This window comes from Podarcis pityusensis, assembly GCF_964106645.2.
Source record: "Podarcis pityusensis genome assembly, chromosome: 4".
Taxonomy (NCBI): domain Eukaryota; kingdom Metazoa; phylum Chordata; class Lepidosauria; order Squamata; family Lacertidae; genus Podarcis; species Podarcis pityusensis.
In genome coordinates this window covers 18,434,353-18,461,663 of record NC_138027.1, presented here as the reverse complement: position 1 = coordinate 18,461,663, position 27,311 = coordinate 18,434,353, and the positions used below count along the sequence as shown (strand labels likewise).

The following is a 27,311-nucleotide window of genomic DNA, read 5'->3' as shown; positions in this document are numbered from 1 at the left end:
ATGGGAGGGGGAAAATTGAAACCCAGAAAGTAAAAAAAATTAAACATCGAAGTCCAGGGGTATATATATGTATTATATATGTATTATACACACACACACACACACACACACACACAAACACACACCTGGACTTCGGTGTGTGTGTGTTCCCTATTGCTAATTCCTGACTGGAAAATAACAGATCACAGGGTGGATTTTTTTTCATTTATTTATCCCAGTTTATAGAGCGCTGACTTTGATTGTGGGAGACACAGTGTACATTCAGGCATGGGACACATCCACACCATACATTTGTAGCACTATGATAGCACTTTAAACAGTCATAGCTTCCCCCGAAGAATACTGGGTGTGCCTCCATCGTTCTGCCCAAGCACTGAGGTCCAGCTGAGGTTACAGGGAACCAGGCAGAAGGCCTTCTCAGTCGTGGCGCCCACCCTGTGGAACAACCTCTCACCAGATGTCGAGGAAATAAACAACTATCCGACTTTTAGAAAACATCTGAAGGCAACCCAGTTTAGGGAGGTTTTTAATGTTTGATGTTTTATCGTGTATTTAATATTCTGTTTGGAGCCACCCAGAGTGGCTGGGTTAACTCAGCCAGATGAGTGTGGTATAAATAAATTATTATTATTATTATTATTATTATTATTATTATTATTATTATTATTATTACTATTGTGTGTAAGGTCCTGAGAGCTGTTAGGAAACCTCTACTTCCCCTCACAATTATCAGAGCAATCAATTCCTCACCACAGGGGACTCTGTCTCTGAGACAGCAATAGGAGCCACCTTCAAACACTCCAACATTTCTCCAATGAAAATAGAGCCATCCAATTTTATTATTGTTGTTATTTATTATTATTATACTCCACCCATCTGATTGAGTTGCCTCAACCATGCTGGGCAGCTCCCAAAATATATAAAAACATAATAAACCATTTACAAACTTCCCTATATAGGGCTGCCTTCAGGTGCCTTCCAAAGGTTGTATAGTTATTTATCTCCTTGGCTCGGGGGGGTCGCATAACTCCAAACACTCCAACATTTCTCCAATGAAAATAGGGGCATCCTAAGGAAAAGCAGGACATTCTGAGATCAAATCAGTAACTGGGATGCCTTCTGTAAATCCGGGAATGTCCCTGGAAAATAGGGACACTGGGGAGTGTCTGCACCTTCACAGTTCCCACCAGCCCCAGCTAGCATGACCAGTTGTCTGAGACAATGGCAGCAGTAGTCCAGCAACAATTGGAGTAGCCACAGATTCCCCATCCTTGTTTTAAGCACTATGGGAAGTATATTTGTGTCTATAGTATCACAGCAAAGCTTTCGATGGTTTATTTTAAACCTCTGAATAACTCATTGTGACGCTATTTTCCACTCTTCTTTATTGAAATGGTCTCTCAACAAGCAAGTTTAATTTTATCCAAAGATCTAGATTTGATTCATTAGCTTCCATTGTGCAATCAACACACACCTTTGATGGAGCTTAAAGGTGTGTTTACACACTTAACAAAGAAGTCTGATAGATGCAAGCGGAAGGATCGTTTCAGCAGCAGGGTCTAAATGACTGTATTACTATTATAGGCACGCACAATAAATTCCCAAGGACTAGCCTCTAAAACTTCGGTGGCAGGTGGGAACAATTCATCAGTAAATAATATCTCATTTTCAATGAGGCCTTTAAAACTTTATGTATAGCTTTAACTCTCCTGTTATTACGCATAGTTCACTATGTCAGTAGGATTGTTAGGGAATCTTCCTTCAACTAATTGCAAACATCTATGCCATCACATATGAATGCTCACCTCTTAAAACACACATTTATCTGGCTTATTTTTGGCGCAGCTTATTGCTGAATATTAGCTTAGGGAGGGAAATCAATTTATTAATTCTCACTTTAATGAAGAGCAAAAAGATGGATTACGTGCAGGGGTTGTGGGTGGGTTGGATGGGGTGGGAGACGTAGGAGGAGGAAAATATCAGTGCTGGGATTAAAATTCAGTAGCTCTCACGATTCTACCTTTCTAAAGGAGGAAATGCAATTTATGAATCATTTTAAAGGAATTGTAGAGTATTGTTGGCCATAGCACAGAGCATCTGTCCTGCATGTTCAGTCCAAGTTGTATCCTCAGGAACTTCTTGCAAGGTTAGGCTAAGATTGCTGCCTGAGACCCTGAATAGCTGCTGCTAGTCAATATAGCTAATGCCCAGCTTGATGGAAGAGTGGTCTAAATCAATGTAAGGCCACTTGCTATGCTTTGAAATGGACAAGTGTAAGATTTGCAGTTATTTGTCTGGATCTGAGTTACTGCCAATAGGGCTTCTTAGATATTCGGAACATGCAGGAGAGACTCCCACAGACAGCAGCAATCTACTGGGCTTCTAAGGCAACCATAAGAATAAGAATAAGAATAAGTTTTATTTATACCCTGCCCTCCCCAGCCAAGACCGGGCTCAGGGCAGCTAACACCAGGTATAAAAACAGTTGATTAAAATACAACTTAAAACCTAGATTGAAATACAACATTAAAATGCAGCCTCATTTCAGTAGCAACTCAAATCAAAAAGTTTTGGGGGATGAAAACGTCAAATCTTCACCAAGGCCAGCTATCCAGACTGGTCCTACGTGGGCCAGAAAAAAGCCAGGGAAGTCCCCAAATAGGAGTTCCATAACAGAAGGAGAAAGGAAAAAGGAAAGAGGGGGAGGGGATGACCCACCTGCCAGGCAGGACTGGATTAAAACCTTTAAAGGCCCCAAACACTTAAAATGTGTGCTGCTCCCATACATATATAATTCAAAATACAAACAACAGTAAACCATAAAATAAAAAAGATATATTTTTTAAAAAATGAAACGAAACCTAAAGTAAATTGGAAAATAATGCTTATTTTTGTATACTTACACTTTCTTTATATTTGGGGGAAAAAATTCTCCTACTTTTTTTCTAATTGCAAAGTCTTTGATCAGATCTTCAAAACTAATATTCTGCTTCTATACTTAGTGGAGATAAGGCATCCAGTTCTGCTGGGATTTTCAGTACGGCCGTACCTTGGTTGTCAAACGCCTTGGTGTTCTGGTTTGCGAACGTTCATTGGAACCTGAACATCCAACGCGGCTTCCACAGCTTCTGATTGCGTGCAGGAAGCTCCTGCAGCCAATTGGAAGCCACGCCTTGGTTGTCAAACATTTTCGGAAGTCGAAAGGACTGCAGGGAATGGATTCTGTTCGACAACCAAGGTACGGCTGTACACTTCAACTGAGGAAATGAACACTCAGCTGAGCAATTTGTGATCATTAATGTTAAAAAAAATCCAGCAATGGGAAATTTCTGTGGTGTCCCCCTTCCCTTGATGCCCTAAGCCAGGGGTCAGCAAACTTTTTCAGCAGGGGGGCGGTCCACTGTCCCTCAGACCTTGTGGGGGGGCCAGACTAAATTTTGAGAGAAAAAATGAACGAATTCCTATGCCCCACAAATAACCCAGAGATACATTTTAAATAAAAGGACACATTCTACTCAGGTAAAAACACGCTGATTTCCGGAGTGTCTGCGGGCCGGATTGAGAAGGCGATTGGGCCTGATCCGGCCCCTGGGCCTTAGTTTGCCTACCCATGCCCTAAGCTCATGCCTATTTTGCTTAATGGTTAATACAGCCCTGCTGCCAGGAGCTAGTGGAGCAGTTGACTCCCACAAAGGCAAGCTGCTTCTGCTGGAAAAAACTCCTGTCCAATATCCAAGAGAAATGAGTTTTAACTTTTATTGTAGGAGAGGAGGCTGAACCCTCTCCTGGCCCTACTGCACCATGCTACCTCTCCATTATAATGCACTTTATATTGCCCAACCTCTTGGGCCAGGGTAAAATTTTAATCCAAATTAACCAGTACTTGATCCCAGGATTCCTTCAAATGTGCTCCGACTCTGCAATTAATGCCAGCCTGGCTACGCTGTGTGGTCTGTCTTCCTCTCTCTTTTCATTTCTTCAGAATTATAGTCTCTAGGAAGAAGGGGGGAAAGCCCAAATATAACAGCTGATTAACTTCCTCAATTACCTCATCCTTGGTGCTGTTTTGAAACTAGTGAGTTTATTTACTGTGTGCTGTCACACATTACTGATTGATTTGTCATATAAATCACCATTTAATTGTACAGGTTATTCTGCGACTCCATATGTTTGCAAGTAGAGGTGCCAAATCCTTCTCGCCAAGCCCTGTTGCAAAGTCTGCTTCGAGTCAACAAAATTATCAGGCGGCTTTGCTTTCTTGAGTCATCTAAGGTCTGCCTGGTTCCAAGTCTCTCAAAAGGAGATGTTCCAGTGAAATGGAGGAGACAGTGTAGTGAAATGGCTAGAAGGATTGGTGGCAGTTTCTCTGACTCAGCCTATGATGCCTGCCCTGCTAAGTATAGTAATTTAATCCCCTGAAATTGCAAATGCTTGTATGCATTACTATGTGTTCAAATGTGATTGGCTGGGTAAAAATTCTAGAGAGTTCTCTAGCAGTTCTCATGTCATTGGCTAACATTGGTCACATGGGAGGTATCTAGAAAAGGAGAGACTCCATTTTATGTGAAGCAATATGACTATGATTTAGAATCCACTGTGAACACTGCTAAGTTGAATAGAGTGTTGTAGTGCTTCTTCTCTGCTTGAAAGAAAGAGAACAAAAGCTGCAGGGGAAGCTAAAAGGGGAAATCTCTCATAGGAACTACAAGGCATGGCCTAATTGAAGATACAGAAGGCTGAGTGCTGAGCTCTGGAAAGAGAAGAAAATACAGTTGTTTGGAAGTTAGAAGAAGAGACTATAATAAGCCCATGCTTGGATAAACATATGACTGTAAATATTATGTTTTAACTCATCTATAACTATACATTTCTGCAAGTAAAGCTTTTGAGTGGTAAAGTCTGGACATTGGTTTAATTTCAAAGGAAGGGTGTCAGTCATATAAATGATCTGAGCTTCTTAGCTGTGATTTTGCTACGCTTACTTCAACACGCCCCACCTGTAATATGTGGCCGGCCTGACAATTGCCTGGATTGCTGAGAAATCAGGAAGTACCGGCTGCCTCTAGAAAAACATTAAATAAATATTTGGGAACACAGCAATGTGCCTTATACAGAGTCAAACCATTGATCCATATAGCTCAGTATTGGCTATGCTTTGTGGCTGTGGCTCTCCAGGGTTTTGGACAGGGGACATTTCCAGCCTTCCTGGAGACACCAGGAATTGAACCTGAGACCTTCAGTGTGCAAAGCAGATGTCCCAATACTGAGTTGCAGCCCTTCCCGTCCAATACTCACACAATGTAGGGGTGGGTAGAGCAGGGTTCTGTTCAGCCACTGTCATTTTCACATATGTTCATTCATAAGTCCCTTGCGTCCTGCTACTCTGCTAATCAGTGTTTGTTTTTCTTTGTTTCAGAATCCACAGGAGAAAAAATATTGAAGCACATTTTTTTATGTAAAAGTGCCTGTCTGCCAGTAGAATCCATTTCTGCTTCAACCCCCTCTCGACTGCATGCCCCATGCCATCCAAATCAGCTCCCAAGGGCCCTCTGCAGCAAATTTTGGGGCACAGGGGGGAGTAAAGGAAAGTCCTTTGCATGAGTTGAAGTCTGTTGGATGTCATCCTTTAATCTCAAACCAGATGTAGTTTCCTTCCTACCTGAATGACTGTCTCATCCTATAGACACCTGCCCAGAATCAGAGATCAAAAGACCCTGATGTTGGGAAAGATGGAGGGCACAAGGAGAAGGGGACGACAGAGGACGAGATGGTTGGATAGTGTTCTCGAAGCTACCAGCATGAGTTTGACCAAACTGCGGGAGGCAGTGGAAGACAGGAGTGCCTGGCGTGCTCTGGTCCATGGGGTCACAAAGAGTCGGACACAACTAAATGACTAAACAACAACACAGAGGCTCTTCGCCAAGTTTCTCAAACAAATGAGGTGAAGCAGCTATTTGATGGGGTGAAAGCCTTTTCAGCAATTACACATCAGTTGTGAACTTTCTTTCCAGAGAGGTCCATCTGGTCTCCACACTGTAGTCTTTTCAGTATTAGGTGCAGAAGTTTTTATTTTCTTGTGCTTTTTAATTTTGGTACTTTCAAGTTCTGGGCACTGTTTTTTCTTCCCCATTTATGTTTTTATTTTGAAGCTGTTTTACCTTTTGAAGCGTTTCAGGTCTCCATTTCGTGTTTCATACACTTCTGTTTCTAAACAACCCAGTGGATTTTTCCAGTGGTATGGAAACAAGTAAAATTATGCAGAAAAGGTTCTAATTTGCAAACGTTGGCTGATTATTTGATACCCTTCTCTTGCAATGTACTTTGGCATTCTTTCTCTCCCCATTCCCTTTTCAATCAAGCTATCACATTTCTAAATATAACAAAATATTGACTATAGAAATATAGTGGGATCCGACAGCCAACAGTGAGCATCTGTCGTGAGACATACGGTAAGTAGGGTGTTACATCACCTATGGTGTCAGCATCACTTCTGAATGTGTTGTTTGTGCTGTTACCGAAGTCCATAGTTCCTTGGCTTGCAATATGAGTGTCAGTAACTTATAATGCATACTTCCAGTGTGAAGCAAGCATGGGCATGATAATCCCCTGCCTCCCCAATTCTTCTACAGTATAGACTCCAGTTTAAACTAAGTTCCCTACCTTGAGGACTGCCTCCTCCTATGTCTACTGATCTTGCCCCTAAGATACTTTTGCATCCCTTCCACCACCAGTTCACTTGCTCTATCTCTTCTGTCCATCTCCCCTTACTTGTCTGCCATGGCATTGAGACGCTGACCTTGGACACCATACATATTCTTCTGATTGGAAATTGTTTCAAGTGATCATAATGTTACATTTTTACATTGTTGTAATCTGCCCTGGGACCATATGGCAAGGGTGGAAGAAGGTAGCTGGGGACTTTGGTGCAGTTCTCAAAGCACAGCCCCCATTCCCCAAAAGAAGAATACACTAAATAAGGTGCCAGAAAATCCAACTTGTGGTATCTTAAAGGCCAACAAATTTACTATTACAAAAGTTTTAATGGGCTACAAAAAAAGCAGAAGACTCTGAGCATGTGCCATTTCCTATTTTGACTCACTTCTCATTGTTTTTGCTTGGGTCATCCACTAACTCTCAGCCTGCCCTATCAGTTATGACTGTTGTGATTATATAGGAGACATAAAATGGATGCTTATATCAGAGGCATCAAATGCCAGTTCCTTTAACCAGAGTGATGTATCCTAGTACAATAAAGGTCCATATTTTTTTCCAGGTACTCCCCGCTTGCAAATTGCACCCGAGTTTTGTTTAATTTTAAGAACAGCAGTGCCAGATCAAGATGTCCACAGACGGCCTCTTTCCTAAGTGTTGCCCCTTGCCTTCTTCTCTAGACCTGATGTGTACAGCAGCCAAGAACCAAAGGGCAAGATGACTGGAGCCTGCTGCTATTTCTCCTTCTGTTGCTGCTCCTAAGATCAGACTAAAGGCCCATCTAGTCAAGCAACCTGTTCTCATAGTGTTTGGTCTGATGCCTATAGAAGCCCAAACACAGGACCTAAGAGCAAGAGCGCTCTCTTCACCTGTGATTCCCAGCAGCTGTTATTCAGAGGCATATTCTGGTGGCAGAGAAAGAACATAGCCATCCTGGTTATCAGCCCTTGATAGCCTTATCCTCCATGAATTTACCTAATCCTCTCTTAAAGCCATCCAAGTTGGCAACCATCACTGCATCTTATGGAAACAAATTCCATTGTGAATGTGCTAAGGCCCGATTGAGAGCTCTGCAGAACTTAAAATGCCTGTTTATTATTTTGTGACAGTTCCCTTGGCCAAGTGCTGTCAAATTTGGATATTTTCTTTTGGGTCAACATGGCTGCTTGTGCATTTGGGGCAAAATATAGCCCATACGTATTAAGACATACATTGATCAATCCGATGTGAGTGACATCCAGAAAGGGCAGAGCTTTCAAGGCCAGTTAGCCATCATGCTTGACAAGCCTTATATCTTACAGTTCTAACATTAGCCTTCAACTGTAATTTCCACTTGCATCCCTAGACTGTCTTCACTTTCATTAAGCATCCTAGCTGTAGGTTAACAAATGGCAATATAACAGCAACTATCTATTCAAGCTATTAGCAATCTGGTGTTTTCCTTTGTTTCAATAATGCAACTAGAACATACAACTGACCATCAAATTAAGCCTAAATTCTCTTGTAACAATGCAAGGTTTCCAGTGTTTAGGATTCTGGATAGTATGGGGGTGAGGAAATAATTGCAAAAGAAGTTTTGTGCTGTGCAGCGAGATAATCTGATTTTTTTTCATCTTAGAGGATTTTTGTCACTTGCTTTATATCTTCCAGATTTCTCCTTTTGTGGGAAACTAAAGGGCAATGCATTATTTACAGCTTAGCTTTCCTATCCAATTACTTTTCTTTACTATCTCATTTTATGTAAATGTTTCTTTTTATATGGTGATGCCGAATGGTTTTAAGGCATTGAAGGCAGTGCAGACACAGTTCCATATAAAGAACTCTAAAGAAAGAAATCGAAAGCCCCAGTTATCTATTTGTCATACAGCAGTACAGGTTTATTAGCAGTGATGGCAACACAGCGATCTGGCTCTCCTAGGGGGGCTTTAATGTATATTTTATTTCATGCAAAAACCACAGAGCTTGCCAAATCAGCTGCAAAAATACAATGGTCTAGGTTTTTTTAATTTTATTCGGCCAGGGGTGGTGGCGGTGGAAGAAATTGAGCAAAATCAGGTTGTTTCAATATACATGACTTCGGCAAAGCAATTTCTCACGTGTTCTCTTACATTGAAGAAAGATACGCTTTTACAAACCAGGTTACCGCTTCTGGAATCCATACAGAGTGTTCCTATGTATGTCTTTGTATGGTGGTACCTCGGGTTACAGATGCTTCAGGTTACAGACTCTGCTAACCCAGAAATAGTACCTGTGGGAGCTTTCCATTATAGGAAAAACATGTGTCATCTGACCTGTTTGTCCTCTGACCAACCACCTTTGTTGTTGTTGTTGTTTAGTCGTTTAGTCGTGTCCAACTCTTCATGACCCCATGGACCAGAGCACTCCAGGCACTCCTGTCTTCTACTGCCTCCCGCAGTTTGGTCAAACTCATGTTAGTAGCTTCAAGAACACTATCCAACCATCTCGTCCTCTGTCATCCCCTTCTCCTTGTGCCTTCCATCTTTCCCAACATCAGGGTCTTTTCCAGGGAGTCTTCTCTTCTCATGAGGTGGCCAAAGTCTTGGAGCCTCAGCTTCAGGATCTGTCCTTCCAGTGAGCACTCAGGGCTGATTTCCTTAAGAATGGATAGGTTTGATCTTCTTGCAGTCCATGGGACTCTCAAGAGTCTCCTCCAGCACCATAATTCAAAAGCATCAATTCTTTGGCGATCAGCCTTCTTTATGGTCCAGCTCTCACTTCCATACATCACTACTGGGAAAACCATAGCTTTAACTATACGGACCTTACCAACCACCTTCTGCCACCCCATAAGTTCACCATCTCTTTATCCAACCACTGTCCATGAAATACATCTTGCACAACCTATTCTTACTGAACCTATCAGAACACTCCTTGTGCCTTATATGGAGGGTTTTTTTCTCACTTTAATAGTCATCATTAGGTTCCTCCTTAATTGGTTCTTACCAGTTTTGTAGTAAAGAAACCACACCCTTGTGTATGTGAGACTGGCCTCATTGACAATGGGAAACAGAAATTCTTCCTCAATAACCATTCCTGAGAAAAGCATCCTAGTCATCTGTTTCATTGCAGGGGCTTGGGCTAGATGACCCTTGGGTCCCTTCCAACTCTAAGACTCTATGATCTTTTAAAATAAATAAACATGGGCAAGAAAGATCCACAGAGTTCAACAGGGCTTACTTCAAGTAAGTGGGCTACAGCCCCAGAAGCTGTGGATTTGTTTGGTAGCAATCTCATACAGTGGTACCTCGGGTTAAGAACTTAATTCGTTCTGAAGGTCTGTTCTCAACCTGAAACTGTTCTTAACCTGAAGCACCATTTTAGCTAATGGGGCCTCCCGCTGCCGCTGCGCGATTTCTGTTCTCATCCTGAGGTAAAGTATTCAACCTGAGGTACTATTTCCGGATTAGCGAAGTTTGTAACCTGAAGCAACTGTAACCCGAGGTACCACTGTATACAGCTTTATACCACTGAACTAGCACTATGGAAATGTCTTCTGTGTCTCACATAACTGATTCTAGATCAGGGATCAGCAACCTTTTTCAGCTGTGGGCCGGTCCACTGTCCCTCAGACCTTGTAGGGGGCCGGACTATATTTTGAAAAAAAAAATATGAACGAATTCCTGTTTCCCACAAATAACCCAGAGATGCATCTTAAATAAAAGGACACATTCTACTCATGTAAAAACACCAGGCAGGCCCCACAAATAACCCAGAGATGCATTTTAAATAAAAGGACACATTCTACTCATATAAAAACACGCTGATTCCCGGACCATCCGTGGACCAGATTGAGAAGGTGATTGGGCCGCATCCGGCCCATGGGCCTTAGTTTGCCTACCCCTGTTCTAGATGATGGTAGAGGGAAGTAGGAGAGAGATGGAAGTGTGCTTTACTTCCCACCAAAAGTATGCTTCACCTTCTCTAAATTACAAATTATTTATCTTCTTTCTACAATGGTACCTCAAGTTAAGTACTTAATTCGTTCTGGAGGTCCGTTCTTAACCTGAAACTGTTCTTAACCTGAAGCACCACTTTAGCTAATGGGGCCTTCCGCTGCTGCCACACCACCATAGCACAATTTCTGTTCTCATCCTGAAGCAAAGTTCTTAACCCGAGGTACTATTTTTGGGTTAGCAGAGTCTGTAACCTGAAGCGTATGTAGCCTGAAGTGTATGTAACCCGAGGTACCACTGTACTTCCATTTTTAAAGAAATTGCCCTCTGTTTAGAAACTGTGATTATTGTGCACTAGTTGTGCAAGAAGCATGTAATCCCAGAAAACACACTGCTGTGGATATGAATTAAAAGAAACACCCAAAAATCTATAGTTGTTCCTCACCCGTTGTTTAAAGCCCCTAATTTATGTCCACCATCATAAACACACTTACTTGAGAGTAACTCTCTGCCAAAAATAAATGCACGGGATCATGCTGTTAAAATAAAATGTAGACATGATGGATTTTAAATGCATTCTCTTGTGGCTTTGTAATCTGGATATCATAACAGTTGTGTAAATCACAGCTCTAGAAAGGAACAGGAGGAAGTATTTTCTATTTCCTTCTGAGAAAGACAAGTGTAACTTTGATCACAAGTTTCCTTAAAAAAGAAAAAAAAGAAAAAGAGGTGGTGAAAATTAAAAGTGAAATCCACTTCCAGCAAATAATATACACATCACACCATGCAAACGGAAGGAAGAGAGAGGCAATGTGTTGCTGCAATATTGCTTCTTAAAAATAATGCTGATTGCATAATTTGCCCGAGGCTCATGAAAAGGTACTGGGGTTTAAGAGTGCTGATTTTTGGAATCTGAACACTTTGAAATATGGTGCTTTCCAGGTACCTCCTCTTTGCAGACCTTGCTGGCTGGGGGATGGAAGCTGCCACCAGAATGAATGTGGGTGATTCAATTAATGCACTCTGTTACTATTATTGCATAACCTACCTTTCCTCCAAGGCTCTTCAGCAAGAGTGGCGGTAGCAATAATTATTTGCAAGGAAAATATAATGCAGCATAAAATCTCCAGCTGCAAAGCATATAAACCAAGCGGTAAAAACAAAACCTTCTCAGGCAACGCCAACAATATTTTAATCTTGATGGCCAAAAAACTGCAAAGAAGGTGCAAGCAAGCTGCTCTGGGAAGGATATTCCAGTAGGAGTGAAAAGGCCTTGTCTGCAGAGAAGTGCCTCTGAAAAGATTGAACTCTGTGTATGTATATGTGGGAAGAGACAGGGGCTAACCCAAAGTCTGTCAGTTTGCATTTCTTAGTACAGAAAGTATTGATCTGATGTGTAGAGATCTTTCCTGTTCTGCTTGGTTCAGGAGTGTTCTGGAAGGTTTCAGTCTATGTGAAAGAAACAGGCAGAAGGTTCTTGTTTGGGTTATTCCTTCTGGGAAGCTGAGTACAGCTGGTTTAAACTGGCCCTGTTATCCTTTCTGTCAAGGTCATGCTGACTCAAATATTAAGACCAGAAGGAGCCTGGGTTTCACTTCCTTTCTCTTTCTATCTCTTTGTTCTGGAGTGGTGTTCTGTTCCGTATGTAGTGTTAAGGTTTTGTATTGTATTGTAAGTTTTATTGTAACTGCTGCAACTGGATTTTTTATGGACTGTGCCAGTCCTGAATGTATTGGATTTGTGAACATTATGCTCATTTGCCTTCAGTAGGAGTAAAGCTCTGCTGGATGAAGTACAATTGCCTCAGGTCTATTTTTTGGGAACTCTGTAGTGTGTTGCCAGGGAACTGCCATCAGTGCCGGAGGGAGAGAGCAAAAGCCAGAGGGATTCCAGAGAGCGTCCAGGGATTGGGAGAAGCAGCCCATCTTCTGGGGAAGAGAATCAGCGTAGCACCAGTGGAGAAGGGGGGCAGATGGGGGAAGCGGCGAGGCGGTCCCATGACTCCTTGCCTGGGACCAGCGGGGAGAGTAGGGGTCCTCCGTTGCCCACGCCCTCCTTGCGCAGAAGGCTTTCGCGCAGAGAGAATAGGAGGAGACTAGGCGTCAAAGAGCTTCTTTGCTGGAAGAAGTTTAAGAAACGCCCACTGACGGATTCTGCCAGCGATTGAGTCAGCCACGGGTGAGTGGCTGTCCGGACAGAAAAGGTTCACTTAGGCAACCCAGCCAGGTGTTTGCACCCAGCCGGGGAGATAAGCACCGGCTTACGCACGAGCAATCCCTAGAACCATTACATGTGTTTAAGTTTTTTCCTCCCCCTCAGCATGACAAGTCATCCACTGAGCTTCCAGTGAGTAGGAATTTCGACCTGCATCTCCCCAGTCTTGGGTTCTATCTGTGCTATACATTTTTTAAAAAAAATATTCATGGAAAATTATTAGCATTTCCATGTGACTTTCTCCCAATGTACAAGTTTTGTACATGGTTTTGACCAGTGCTATTTTTCTAGAAAAAGAGGTGCCTGAGCTCATCATGAACTTCTCCCTTGTTCTCATAGAATGGCGATGGTGCCCACCTGAGAGGTGCCACAGCTGAGCTCTGGTGAACTCTAGCTGAAATAAAGTCCTGGTTTTGACTAATATAATCGTTTTTTGCAAGCCACTTTTCAAATATAATGTGTTGTTTGTATGTTCTTTTCACCAGTTTCTGCTGGTACACATTAAAAACTTCTGCTGATACACACATTTTTTTAACACACTGTTTGGCTGCAAGACCACCTTGCAAAATTTGGAGAAGAGGGAATTTTGAAGGATAGCTGTGTTTGCGTTATTGACTCAAAAGGTGTGAAATCAGGTTGTTTCTCATCAAAACACAAACTAAATTGAATTTCCCTCCCCATATCTAAGCAATATACAGTCATACCTCGGCTCCCAAATGCCTTGGGAGTCGAACAGTCCGGCTCCCAAATGATCAAAAACCAGAAGTGAGTGTTCCAGTTTTCAAACGTTCAGAAGCCACGCTTTGGAAGTCAAACGTTTTGGAAGACAAATGGACTTCTGGAACCGATTCTGTTCGACTTCTGAGGTACGACAGTACCTTGAATGCCTGCTCAGACTATACAGATCATTTTCAAAGAGTGGGACACCATAAACCTCCACTCTTCTCTCCGATAAAGCTATCTCTGGACCTTGCTTTATTTCACAGAGGAGACAGAAACAATACATGAACAATTTCTTTCAACCTAACACAAAGACTGAAAGAAGCCTTGGCACTTTCTCAGATATCTGCCCAATGAGCACCTCTTCTGTGGGACGCATTTTTCTTCCACCTCTCTGCTTTTCATAATGCTTGGCCGTTGAGCCTTGGGATATTTTCCTAGGCTTTTAAGCTATGATTTAAAAGTAGAGAAGATAAGAGCTTTGGAACCTATTTGATGTTTTATGTTTATTCAGTGAAGTTACTGCCAGTTGCCTTTAATCATATTTGCCTTGTCTAATGTGTTTATCGGTTGATGGGTACAGAAACCGTAAAGAATGAGAGAACCTCTCCTGCCCTCAAACTCCCCTCCCCCCTCGCATATCCTCTCCTCTTTGCATTTTTCTCCTCTTCAGGAAGACAGAAAGATCTTTTGTTCATTTTGCATTTGAGATTCCATGTGCGTTATCTATTGTTGTAGCGTTTATTTATTTCAAGCAAGTTTCTATACTTCAAAAAAAAAAAAAAAAAAGGCTGTCAGATGCTTGCAGAAGGGTGGTAAATAAATTTAATATAACAAAATAAATAAATCACACAGGCTTCCAGTCAGGAAATATATCCCAAAACAATCAGATGAACACAAGAGTCTTTATTCTTTCTACTGTTTAGTTTCATCTCTCCCTTATAGTTTTAACCTGCTCTATTTGCAAGAATAGTTTATCGCCAGGCCCACCCACAACAAAGGCTCAAAATGCAAATTAAGTGGTAAAATGGATATATTTATTAAATGTAAGAAATTGGAAGATCTGCAAAACTATTTAACCAGATTAACCAAATAATAGGACTCATGGCAGATGGGTTTATGTAATAAGGAAGTACATTGGTACCTCGGGTTACATACGCTTCAGATTACATACGCTTCAGGTTACAGACTCCGCTAACCCAGAAATAGTACCTCGGGTTAAGAACTTTGCTTCAGGATGAGAACAGAAATCGTGCTCCAGCGGCGCGGCGGCAGCAGGAGGCCCATTAGCTAAAGTGGTGCTTCAGGTTTAGAACGGACCTCCGGAACGAATTAAGTACTTAACCTGAGGTACCACCGTATGGCATCTCACCCATCTCCTGGGTGTGTTTCCATCAGCAAAGCATGGCCACCCAGTTAAGGATTTGGAGTAAATTGTCCCTGCTAACTATGTGAATTCTAGATATGGAGAGCATAAGCTACACCCCTGAGATAGAGCCCCTCTCAGAGATTATGTTAAAGGAACCCATAAGACTTACTAAACACCCTTTACTAAGCATGGCTGAAGAGGTAGGTTTCCTAATTCAAGGTTAACAAAAGGAGGTGTAAAGTGACCTCCTCCACTGATCTGAAATATGTGTGAGGATACATAAAGAAGAATATCCTGGTTCCAGACCATCATCATCATCATCTGGGCAGCTCAGAACAGAATATTAAAAACACGGTAAAACATCAAACATTAAAAACTTCCCTAAACAGGGTTGCCTTCAGGTGTCTTCTGAGGGAATTTCAGGACTGCTTTGTTCAGAGATGAAACATACTGTTAGCCCATACAGCTCCTTCAAGACAGGAGCTACTCAAACCCTTATTCATTTGTATTTAAGGCTTCCGTTTCTTGCACTGAAGTGCATAGTTCAAGGCCAGGGGCATCCCATCCCAGTTTGCTGCCTGAGACGAAACAGGAAGGTGCCACCCCTGTGCTGTCAACCCCTCCACCATCCAAGCCTTGCTTACTGGGATTATGCAGCTGCAGCTTCCGGCGAGATATCACAAGAGTTCCTCAAGATCTCTTGACATGTTGTCGGAAGGAGTGGCAGAGATTCATGCTCTGGCGCGGGGGGTGGAGAGCAGGCGGTGGCGGGACTGGCGCACGTCCTGGGGGCATGGCATGCCATCTGTGGGGGCGTGGCGCCCAGCGCGGGCGGGAGACAGTTGTGATGGCACCCCACTGGGATCGCACTGCTGGGGGTGGTGCACTATCCCCTCACTCCTCTTCCTCTGCCAGTGGTCAGAAGCCGCTGCCACCGGGATTTCAACCTTAGACAGCTGCTTCGGTCCATCTGATGTTACGGTCTGTCAGGTTGGGCAGGTCATTCACAGGTTAGAGAGAGAGAGAGGCACTGGGCTAGCTTGCAGTCAGTTTCTTCATTAAGGAAAGCAAAACAATATATGGAGACATTACATGGAAACAATATATGAACGGTAAAAGGTAAAGGGACCCCTGACTGTTAAGTCCAGTCGCGGATGACCCTGGGGTTGCGGCGCTCATCTCGCTTTACTGGCTGAGGGAGCCGACGTTTGTCCGCAGACAGCTTCCGGGTCATGTGACCAGCATGACTAAGCCACTTCTGGTGAACCAGAGCAGTGCACGGAAATGCTGTTTACCTTCCTGCCGGAGTGCTACCTATTTATCTACTTGCACTTTGATGTGCTTTTGAACTGCTAGGTTGGTAGGAGCAGGGACTAAGCAACGGGAGCTCACTTCATCGCAGGGATTCGAACTGGTGACCTTCTGATTGGCAAGTCCTAGGCTCTGTGGTTTAGACCACAGCATCACCTGCATCCCTTTATAAAGGGTAAACCTGTCTAAACAAAGATGTTGTTCAAACTGGCCTGTCACCCCTCCTTCTGCATCAAGTCTCTCCATCTGTGACTGTTAGCTCCAAGGGACTCCCTTCTGTGTCTGCTTGGCTCACAGGCTGTCAGTAGAGAAGGTGTCAGAGGGGCTCTGAGGGAGAACTGCAGGGTCTATCTCCTCTCTATCATTGCTGTCTGTACCTACATCCAAACCTCATCACCCTTCCCTGTGCTGGGGCACCTGCCTGCTTCCATCTCTTTGCTATCCCTCAAGCTCCCTGCTTCTAGTACTTCCCAGCTTGTCCCCTCTTCAGAAGTGTGGCAGGTGTCCAACCACCAATTGCCAGGTTCGAAATCCTCTTCCTCTGCGCCTTCCCTGGGGGGGCTCTTGGTTGGGCTAATTCCACCCCTCTTCCTCACCCAACCAGCCGCTGACACAGTGATGCCAGAGACTTATCTAGTTAAGTATCGTGTTCTCGCAGTGGTCAACCAGATGAAACCCTCAAGCAAAATCAGAGCACAACAATGCGATTCACAGCAACTGGTGTTCAGAAGCACGCTTTCTCTAACACTGGAAGCAGAACATAGTTATTGCAGCTAGTAGCCACCGATAACCTTACCCTCCATAAATTTAATTCTCTTTTAATGCCACATGAGTTGGTGCCCATTACTACATATTATGGGAGTGAATGCCGTTAACTATACACCATGTGAAGTAATTCTTTAGTCTGTCTTGAATCTTCCAACATTCAGCTTCGGTGGATGACCCTGAATTGCAGTATTATGTGAGAGGGAAGGGAAAAGGTAAGAGGTGTGATCTCATCTAATGGAAGATTTATACCCAGGGAGCTACCACTGAGCTACTGTTTTCTCTGCACATAAATTTAGGCAAGTACATACAGAACCTACCCTGTGAGATGTAATTGGGGTAAGTGAGGGGAACCCCAAGCTGTTCTATATTGCTACTGTGCCAAGGCGTCATTTGGTCTGCTCACTGAACAGCTCATTAGCAAACAATTAAAATAATAATATCATACGCAGTGGAAACAGCAATTTTGCACTTGTGGAAATTATGCTACAATCTGGGGAGACGGCGTGGAGAATGCCCAGCAACCATTTTACTTCGCAGGGAAGGAGCAAGGAACATGGTTTATAGTCTCGCAGTCTGCCAACAAATCTTCAAGCATCTTCCATTATAGCTGAATTGTGTCAGAATAGTAGACCAGCTTGCCTTGGGAACCATTTCCCATTGATCTACTTAGTATCTTGATTGGGGGCAACTTCCAGTGGTGGACAGAGCGAATTGGGGGGGGGGAGCAATACCCCCAAAGTGGGCAGTACAATATTCTCTCTCTTTTTCTGCCACAGCATGTTCTCCTTCATGGAGAGCACGTGTTGCGGTGGGAGCCGACGGGACACTCCAAAGTTGTGGGGCGGGCTAATTGATTGTTGGCCAGAGTTGTGATTGGGCTTCCCTTGTTGTTGGGAAGAGGTTAACGTTGCCATTTGATGACTGACAGCTAGAAATGTTAAAACTCCCTGCACGAGGCGTAGAGCTTCGTCTTTTTGCTCCATGCATCGGATTGCCCGTCCCCCCTCCCTATATTTAGGGTTGTTTGCTTTGACCTTGCTATGCCTGTCATGGGGTCGTCTGCTCTTGGGGCAGGGGCCCGGTAGGAATTTTGTCCATCTGGCTGATTGGCTGGGGCCATTTGGTTTTTGCCTACTGTGTAGCAAATCATCACAACCTGTAAGGTTGCGGTTAGGCATTGGTTTATGGTTTTGTTGGTTGAGGGGCATGGATTGGCTGTGCCTGCCCCTCTAATGCTGCTGTTGCAAGGGATTCTGTTAAAGGAATACAGGGGCTCACCATTGCTTTTGTCCGAACCCTGTCAAGGGGCTAGGGCCACGCAAGAGCCCCTGGTTGCATTTGGGGAGGGCTGAGGGCAGGTTCCCTGCTCCATCGCTACCCCCAGATCTATTCCCCTTTTCTGACTTTTGCAGGCTTGCAGAATGTCAGTCTGTCCCCCACTGGGGGGCAGATAGTCGCAACCAATGCCTAAGCAACCACTCACATTTTTGTATTTTAATAAAGTTGTGGCCAAAATTATGCCAAAAACCTTAAACAAAATTTCTGTGTGATGTGTGAGTTATTTGGGGTGGCCCTGGGGACCTCTACATGCAATTCACTTTCTCTCTCTGGCCACTTTCATGCCATACATGTAAGGCACTATGATACCACCTAAAATAGGCATGCTTCCCACAAAGAATTATGGGAGCTGTGGTTCATTAAGGCTGCTGAGAGTTGTTAAGAGGCCTCAATTCCCTGTCCAGAGCAACAATTCTCAGTGTGGTTTAACAACTAATCTCTCTTCATAGGGAACTCTAGGAGTTGTAGCTCTGAGAGGTGAATAGGAACACAGGGAGGTGTGTTTCTCAAAATTTGGTCTCCAGCTGTTTTTGGACTACAATTCCCATCATCCCTGGCTAGCAGGACCAGTGGTCAGGGATGATGGGAATTGTAGTCCAAAAACAGCTGGAGACCCAAGCTTGGGAAACACTGCTTTAAATGTAATCAGACCATTGGTCCACCTAGCTCACTGTCTCCTACCGTTTGCCAGCAGTTCTCTAGGGCTTCAGATGTGGGACATTCTCAGTTCTAACTGGGATTGCTGGGGACTGAACCTTCTGCGTGCAAATCAGAATCTCTGCCACTGAGATACAGTCTTATTTCACGGAAGATGGCAGCAAGAAAGGCTGCCCTCAGCCAGAATTATCCCCGTGTCTATGGAAATGGATTGGAGAATGTCCATTAATAGGTTGTGCTATATTTTCATGCCAATATATCACAGCATGCCTTCCGTTTCACAGGTTTCGAGGGAGGGAAGGTAGGGTTTAACAGAGACTTTCTGAAATGCCATCTTGCTAAGTGCTAGACTTGATCGGAAAATGATATAATTTGATTTAATTCAAATGTTAATTGCTCAATAATATTGAAGAAAAATCACCTCAAGTACTTAAGCTTATTAACTATGAAAAAGTAATAAAGAAGTCTGCTTATTAAGAGATTTAATTGAACACATAGCTTGGCGCCAGCGCCAACTCTCCCGTCTTAGAGCACATCAGCCCTCTGAGAAAATACTGGTGAGCATACTTTGTTCATTTGCTGCATGATTTAAGTGTCGTAGCCTCAGTGAGATGTAATATGGCAAAACACTTATGACTGTGATTAAATATTTTGCTGAATGCAACCTCTTTTCAGCACACACGCAAATATCTCAGGGGTGGGGAATCTCAGAATGGATGGGGTGGATGTGGCCCTTGAAGTCTGCCCATATGGCCCTCGGGATTCTCCCCACATCTTCTCCCCAGCCACACCTCTTACTAGCCCTGCTGTGCACTCTCCTTGAGAGTTTGTGCCTGCCTGGAATATGTCCTTAGACCCTGATAATGCATTTTGCTTGCCTGGAAGGGAGGATAAAGAAGGGTCGTGTGCTGAAACTTGCCTGTTCTCCAAAGATCAAATGGTCATGTGCTGTGTGATGGAAAAAGTTGGTTTTGCTGGACAGGTTGGATCAGGCACCCCCAAACTTGGCCCTCCAGATGTTTTGGGACTACAACTCCCATCACCCCTAGCTAACAGGACCAGTGGTCAGGGATGATGGGAATTGTAGTCCCAAAGCATCTGGAAGGAGAGTTTAAAAGCAGAGGATTTGAGGAGAGACAGTTAAGGGGTTAAAGGGGTTAAGGGAGTTAAGATGGTTGGTTTTGGAGGGTTGGAATTGAGGTTGGAGAGGTTAGGAGATAGCTAGGGAGACAAGTTAGGAGACAGGTTGAGGTATAAAGAGTGAATGGGAGAAACAGTTGGTTCTGGAAAAACAATTTCCACTCTGAGCATATTGTGAAGGATACAGTGGTGTCCTGTAGGAGAAACAGACCATAATTTTACTGGAAGGCAGAGGTTGAGCCAGTAGAATTAGGAGCTGGAAAGGAACAGCCTACTTGGGATTCAAACCTAGTCTGGAGAGGAGAGATTGTTCTAAGGAAAAGAAGAAACTCGCAAACCCAGTGAAGGGAGGGTGTGTGAAGAGCCCTTTGGTCTATTACTTAAAGTACCTCAGGAGCAGGAGTATTAAAGGGGGGTGGATAACTGAAAGAAAGTATCACTGTATAAAGGCAGCCTTTCTCAACCTGTGGGTCCCCAGATGTTGTTGAACTACAACTCCCATCACCCCTAGCTAGCAAGGCCAGAGCTCAGGGATGATGGGAGTTGTAGTCCAACAACATCTGGGGACCCACAGGTTGAGAACCGCTGGATAAAGGAACCAAACCTATAATGCAAAGAAACAACTGAGGGCGAATTAAAGTGAAATCGCACTGTATTCTTGAAGTAACCTAAGTTTAATCCATTTGTGTTATATACTATCTTGCCTTATTGTTTATTTAAAGAAAACCTGTCTGAGACGCCAACTTACTAGCAGGATACTCTGGGATAGAATTTAAAGAGGAAAGGAAAAGAAACCTTCGGGTAAAGGGTTTTTCAGTAAGGTGGGGGCAATTTATCTGAGTGAGAGCGGGCCCAATGGTGTGAGAGGAAAAAGTACCAAAGCGCCCATCGCATGCTGCTCTGCCCACTGTAGCTTCTGGCCCCTCCCACTACCACCATGTGGATGATGCAAGATTGCCCAGAAGGTAATGTGCACCTCATGTTGAAAAAACGCTCACTCACCCTTCGGACTGCTTTCTAGCCATCACCTCTCTGCAAATCCCACCAGCCATGATCGGCTGTTGCTATGCTGCAGTATTCCAGACAAGGACTGGTAGTGATGTCCCTTTGCTACATAAACACCCTATTACAAATAAATAGCCCGCAGGGGCCATTGGGTCCAAAATGGTTCCAGTTTTGCATCTTCCCAAGTGGGTGAGGTCATTGCAGAAATGCAGAAATCTTTCCAGTTCGCACAGTTAGATAACAGTATTGCAAGACATCTGAAAGTCTGAGATGGAACCAGGGACTATAATGAACTGGCAGCAAAACAGCGGGGCATGGTATGAAACACTGAAAAGCTGTAAGATTTAGCAGTAGCCCTTGAGTTTCCTAAGAAAGGAGACAAAGAGGAAATGCAAATATTGGCTCTCATTTCATCCCCTTGTACTCTGTCTGGGCTTTCCATACCAGAAAAGCATCTTTTGAGGAGAATGCATAGGACAAGCCCATTGAAAAATTCAAGCATCGTGGGGAAGTCACAATTCCACAGAGAATCACAGAACACAACAGAGTGGCGGAAGCTTCCCTTGAAATGCCACTTTCATCCAGAAGCCTTTCATCTTCCAATTCCGAGTGCGGTCTTGGCATCTCATCTGCCACACTGCTAATGCCCACTGCCATGTTTCAAACTCCAGGCTCTGGGAGTTTTTTTTAGTATGCGGTCCCAATGTGTGCCTCTGCCACCGGCGTGTGATACCAAATTGGAAAAATAGAATGTGTTCCGAATGGAGGAGAGGCCTTCATCTTTCCTTCTTTAAAAAATAAAGTAAAATCCCTCTTAGATAATAAACCCCCTGGTGATATATCGGAATGACACAAAAACCGGATGCCAGATTAGCTGTGACAACCATTTCGACTTGAAAGGGCGAGCCACGAGTTCACAAGGCTTCCTGAAGCAATCTTCATGAGCCCCCAGTAGAAGCAATGTTATTTTCTTTCTCACTCATGCAGTTCCTATCTGTGGATGTGTTTTTCCCCCTTCCTTTTTGCCCATTGTTTAGTCATGATTTATTATTTTAGGGAATTTTACCTGGCTTTCCCATAGAACTGATGGTTGAAGTGTCAGTATAAAATTAGAGATATCTGTGCTCAAAGCTCCACTCAGTCATGAAGCTCTCTGAGTAATTTGGGCAGTAAGTTTTGCTCAACACAACCTCACTTTCTGGGTTGCTGTGAGGATTAGGGGTGGGCAAATGTGTCAGTTTGGTTTATCACCATTTGTCATCTCCTTCCCCTCAAATCTTTAAGTTCAGCGCTCCACATTTCCACACAAGTTTATGAATTTTCAGAAAGTTCTCATGCAAATAGAACACTTCAGTGTGCGAATTTCACCTATCTACCATTTTTGTCCTTTGCCCCCTTTGTCTTAAAGGGGTTACATAAATGGGTGTCACTGGCCATACACTGAAAGGTTGTCAGTGAACTACCCTGCGTTCAGGGATATGGGCTCGGCTGCCTGCCTACACTTACATCACGCAGAGCACCCCCATATCCCATGTACCCTGATGAGCCCCAGTTCCCCGGCTGGGGGGCTGGGAGGGATACACATCCAAGGCCTAAGCCAACGTCTTCCTACATTTGGAAGTTGAATAAAGTGGTGGCCTAATTTTAATTCCACAACATTGTCAGAGTCTTTATTTCCTTTCCCACGTTCCCTGGGGGCTGGGGCTGTCGCGCCTGGTCACGCAAACAAAATTACAGGAATAGGTGGGTCTTTGAAATATTTTACACACACACACACACACCAAGGTGAAGAGGGTCTCTTTAGCATATCTTGACATCTGTGAGGACCCCTTCAGGGAAGAAGGTGGTCTTGCAGATATGTGGGGTCTAAGCTGTTTAGGGCTTTGAACACCAGCAGCTTAAATTGTACCCAGAAATGAGCTGGCAGCTGTTTTAACACAAACGATGCATGAGTTCCAAAGGAACTCCAGTGATCTGGCCATTGCAATTTTTGACCAGTTGAAGTAATGTATTCTTATATCATACCCTCCAATAGGGACAAACTATTCTATTTATTAATTACTACTACTACTACTACTACCCCACCCATCTGACTGGGTTGCCCCAGCCATGCTGGGTGGCTTCCAACATATATATAAACATAATAAAACATTAAGTATTAGTATCTTCCCTATACAGGGCTGCCTTCTAAAGCATGCATGGTTACTTACCTCCTCAGCTTGGGGGCCACATAACTCTATACCTCCCAACAATTATCTGCTGAAAATCCTAAGGAAAAGCAAGACAGCTTCTGTAAATCTGGGACTGTCCTTGAAAAATAGGGACACAGTGGAGAGGGGGTCTGTTATTTACACTAAATATCTGCATTTCTATACACACTTTGCTGTGCATTTTTGTAATGCAAAAGACTTGTAAGTTGTTCCTCAGCATTTTAATATAATCATTTTATATTTCCCACTTTTTATATTTTACATCCTTTTTTAAATTCTATATTTAATATTGTACTTGATATACCATACTGTGTTTTGTGTATTTTGTTTTCTTCCCTCCTCCTCAACTGGTTATTGACTGAAATAAATGAATACTTGTAAGACATCACTTGCAGAATGCCAGGAATTGCAAATTTCAAAGGACAGCTGTGTTTCAGAAAGTGCAAATTAGGTTGGTTTGCCATTATTGAATCAGATTTCTCCCCTATCCCTCATTGTAGGGCTGGATCCCTGCAGTGTTGGGATTTGAAACAAGCAGCACTAATGCAAAGGGATGGAACAGCAGGGCTGAATCCTACACATTGGTTCGAACTAACCAGAGGGAGCCGCGACTGTGGAGCCCCAGCTATATTTTTAAAGTAGAAGCTGACATTTATTTAATGCACACTTTAATGAAAACCCATTACTTTTATTTCCTTACCAATAATACAATGTTTTATGAATAGTTAAAAGCACACCTAAATGTTTGCAGGAAAATGAGGCCAGATTTAAATGCAAGATCACAACAACTTGCATCAGAGGCTAAAACAGAATATTCAAAAGATCAAAGCCGTTTAAAAGAGTGCAATAAACTGAGTGGTTTTATATGTCAGGAAAACAGAGAGTTGCCAGGGTTTCATCATAAGCGATGTGCTTGCTTTGACCAACAGCTTGTGGGCAGAACAACACAGGCTAGTTCAGATGGTGTTTCCCTCTTGATCTCGCTCAATATGTGGTGCAGAGCAAGTCTACATAGCTCCTTCAACCCAGCCAGCGCATGACACCCTCTTCACATGAATGCAAATAGCAACAACATGTAAAAAGTGTAGTGTGTATTGGTGAAAATCCTGTTTTTCATTCCTGATTTAGGGAGCAATCCTAAACTGGTGTAAAGCAAGACAGTGCTAAATTAAGCTGGCATAATGTCACAGCAGACACGGTTCAGCAGTGGGGCTGCTCCTGCTGCTCTGCCTAAATCTGGCAGAGGGAACACAAGACTTTAAAACAGGGTTTTATGCCAGGTTAAAGACTGTCTCAAGGCAAATCTTTTAAAAAATGTAGTATAAACACCAACAACTGGGAAACACTGGTCTGCGAGCGCTCCAATTGGAGAACAGCCTTTACCAAAGGTGTCATGGGCTTTGAATACACTCGAACTCAGGACGAAAGGGAGAAACGTGCTAGGAGGAAGGCACACTTGGCAAACCCTCACTGTGATCAGCTCCCACCCAGAAACCTATGTCCCCACTGTGGAATGACGTGTGGATCCGGAATTGGCCTCCACAGTCACTTACAGACTCACTGTTAAAACCGTATTCATGGAAGACATTCTTTCTCAAGCTACGAGTGATCGCCAAAGACGATGAAGAATGCCAGGTTACCAGTGATTAAACCAAACCTGTTTAGGATCCAAAATAAGCCATTGCTCTCTGGCATCATCCCATCAACATCTCCAGAATGCCCCTTTTGGAAGGACTTAGAATCATACAAGAGTAAGAAGGTATCATGAGCGTCATCTAGTCCAGCTCCCTGCAAAGCAAGACTCTTTTGCCCAATGTGGGTGTCACGGTCTGGTCTACGGGCAATCAAAGTCCCAGCTGAGGACATCAGGACCAGGGGCAAAATGGTGGGGTGGGAGCAGGAATGAAAGTCCAGAAGCCAGGGATCCGAGGGTCAGGAAGCAGGGAGTCACAAAGTCAAGGGACCGAGGGTCGAGAAGCAAGGAGTCAAGAAGCCGAGATCCAAGGATCAGGAAGCAAGAAGCCAAACGCAGCAAGGCAGGAAACGTGTTGCTGTGGTAAAGAGCCGAAGCGAAATGCTGACCCTATATCCCTTCCCGGCTCTAGTCACCAGGTGCAGTGAATTTCCAAGCGGCCTCACTTGTGCGGCCGCGCCTTGCCTCTTCAGAACAAACTTAGGAAGGCCCCAGTCCTGCAAAGCCCTACTGGTCACAGGGCCTGGCTCCTGCACATACTCCTGACAGTGGGGCTCAAACCCATGACCTGCAATTAAGAGTCTCACGCTCTACCAACTGAGCTATATTTACAAGCGTCCTCAGCTCAGCCAGCTGAGCCTCAGCTGATTTGGGATAGGCAAGTTACACTGGAGTATCTTCAGCTGAGCTGGGTTAGGAGACTTAGAATCATAAAACTGTACAGTTGGAAGGGGTCTTGAGGGTCTAAAGCCCCACAATGCAGGAATCCCAGCTGAAGTATCCATGACAGTTGGCCATCCAACCTCTGCTTAAAAAAACTCCAATGAAGGAGAGTCCGTCACCTTCCGAGGGAGTCTATTCCATGGTCAAACAGCTCTTACCATCAGAAAGTTCTTCCACATGTTGAGATGGAATCTCCTTTCTTCTAAAATGGAGCCATTGCTTCAGCTCCTACTCTCTCTGGAGAAGGAGAAAACAAGCTTCCTCCATCTTCCATTTGGTGGCCCTTAACTTAACACTGGCTTAGTCCAGGTGAACAGTTAATCACCTGGCTGAGCTGGAGATCTGCTGCTTCCCAAACTATGGATCTTGCCATAGGATTGCCTCCTCAATAAGGGAAATTGGTCGTGCAATTTTTGCCAATGCACATTAGATTGTACACGCATAGATATAAGCTCACCCTGGAAAAATACACAAATAGCCTTCTCACCAGCCCCTAACGATTGTTGTTGTTGTTGTTTAGTCGTTTAGTCGTGTCCGACTCTTCGTGACCCCATGGACCAGAGCACGCCAGGCACTCCTGTCTTCCACTGCCTCCCGCAGTTTGGTTAAACTCATGCTGGTAGCTTCGAGAACACTGTCCAACCATCTCGTCCTCTGTTGTCCCCTTCTCCTTGTGCCCTCCATCTTTCCCAACATCAGGGTCTCTTCCAGGGAGTCTTCTCTTCTCATGAGGCTGCCAAAATACTGGAGTCTCAGCTTCAGGATCTGTCCTTCCAGTGAGCACTCAGGGCTGATTTCCTTAAGAATGGATAGGTTTGATCTTCTTGCAGTCCATGGGACTCTCAAAAGTCTCCTCCAGCACCATGATTCAAAAGCATCAATTCTTCGGCGATCAGCCTTCTTTATGGTCCAGCTCTCACTTTCCCCTAATGATTAGGATGGTGCATTTATTTCACACTTTGAAAGAATTCAACACGGATGCTTTCCCCTGTTTGAACATGGCCACTATACAAACACTAAAATACGGCAGTTTTAAAAACAAACTCTCTTTTATATTATATGGCTTGATCGGTTTCACCTAATAAAAAAGAAGCAAATAAATAAGCACATTATGCTTAATAGTATTAAACAGGGAGCTTTGTTTACACTGACATTAATGGTTTAGAAGCGATGCTTGAGAAATTATTTTTTCCCCTGCACCATTTTTGCATAAATTACAGTGTGTAATGATTTCTGCTAAAAAAAATTAGCATATAAATATGGTAGCATTTAACAGAGACTCTCCACTGTGTATAAAATGTAATGTCTCATCAAGATTTTATTTGAGAGTGAAAAGCTAGCTCTGCCACTATTTAGATCCAATGCCAGAAGTTCCTCAATGGTTATTTTCTGTTTAGTTGACAATGTAAAGCAATGGCTTTTAGGCAAATGAATAGCTCCATATTGCAATCTTTGACCAAAGGACAGCTGTGATAAAGGGCAATGTGACACAGAAAAAGATGGGTGTTATCTGCTGGGATGTTCTCCAGTGCATACCC

General features: G+C 43.7%; 1 protein-coding gene across 3 annotated transcripts in view; it reads right to left on the bottom strand.

Moving 5' to 3' along the window:
- Positions 1–27,311, bottom strand: part of CNTN5 (contactin 5) — a 674,545-nt gene that overhangs the window by 548,732 nt on the left and 98,502 nt on the right. The window lies entirely within an intron of this gene.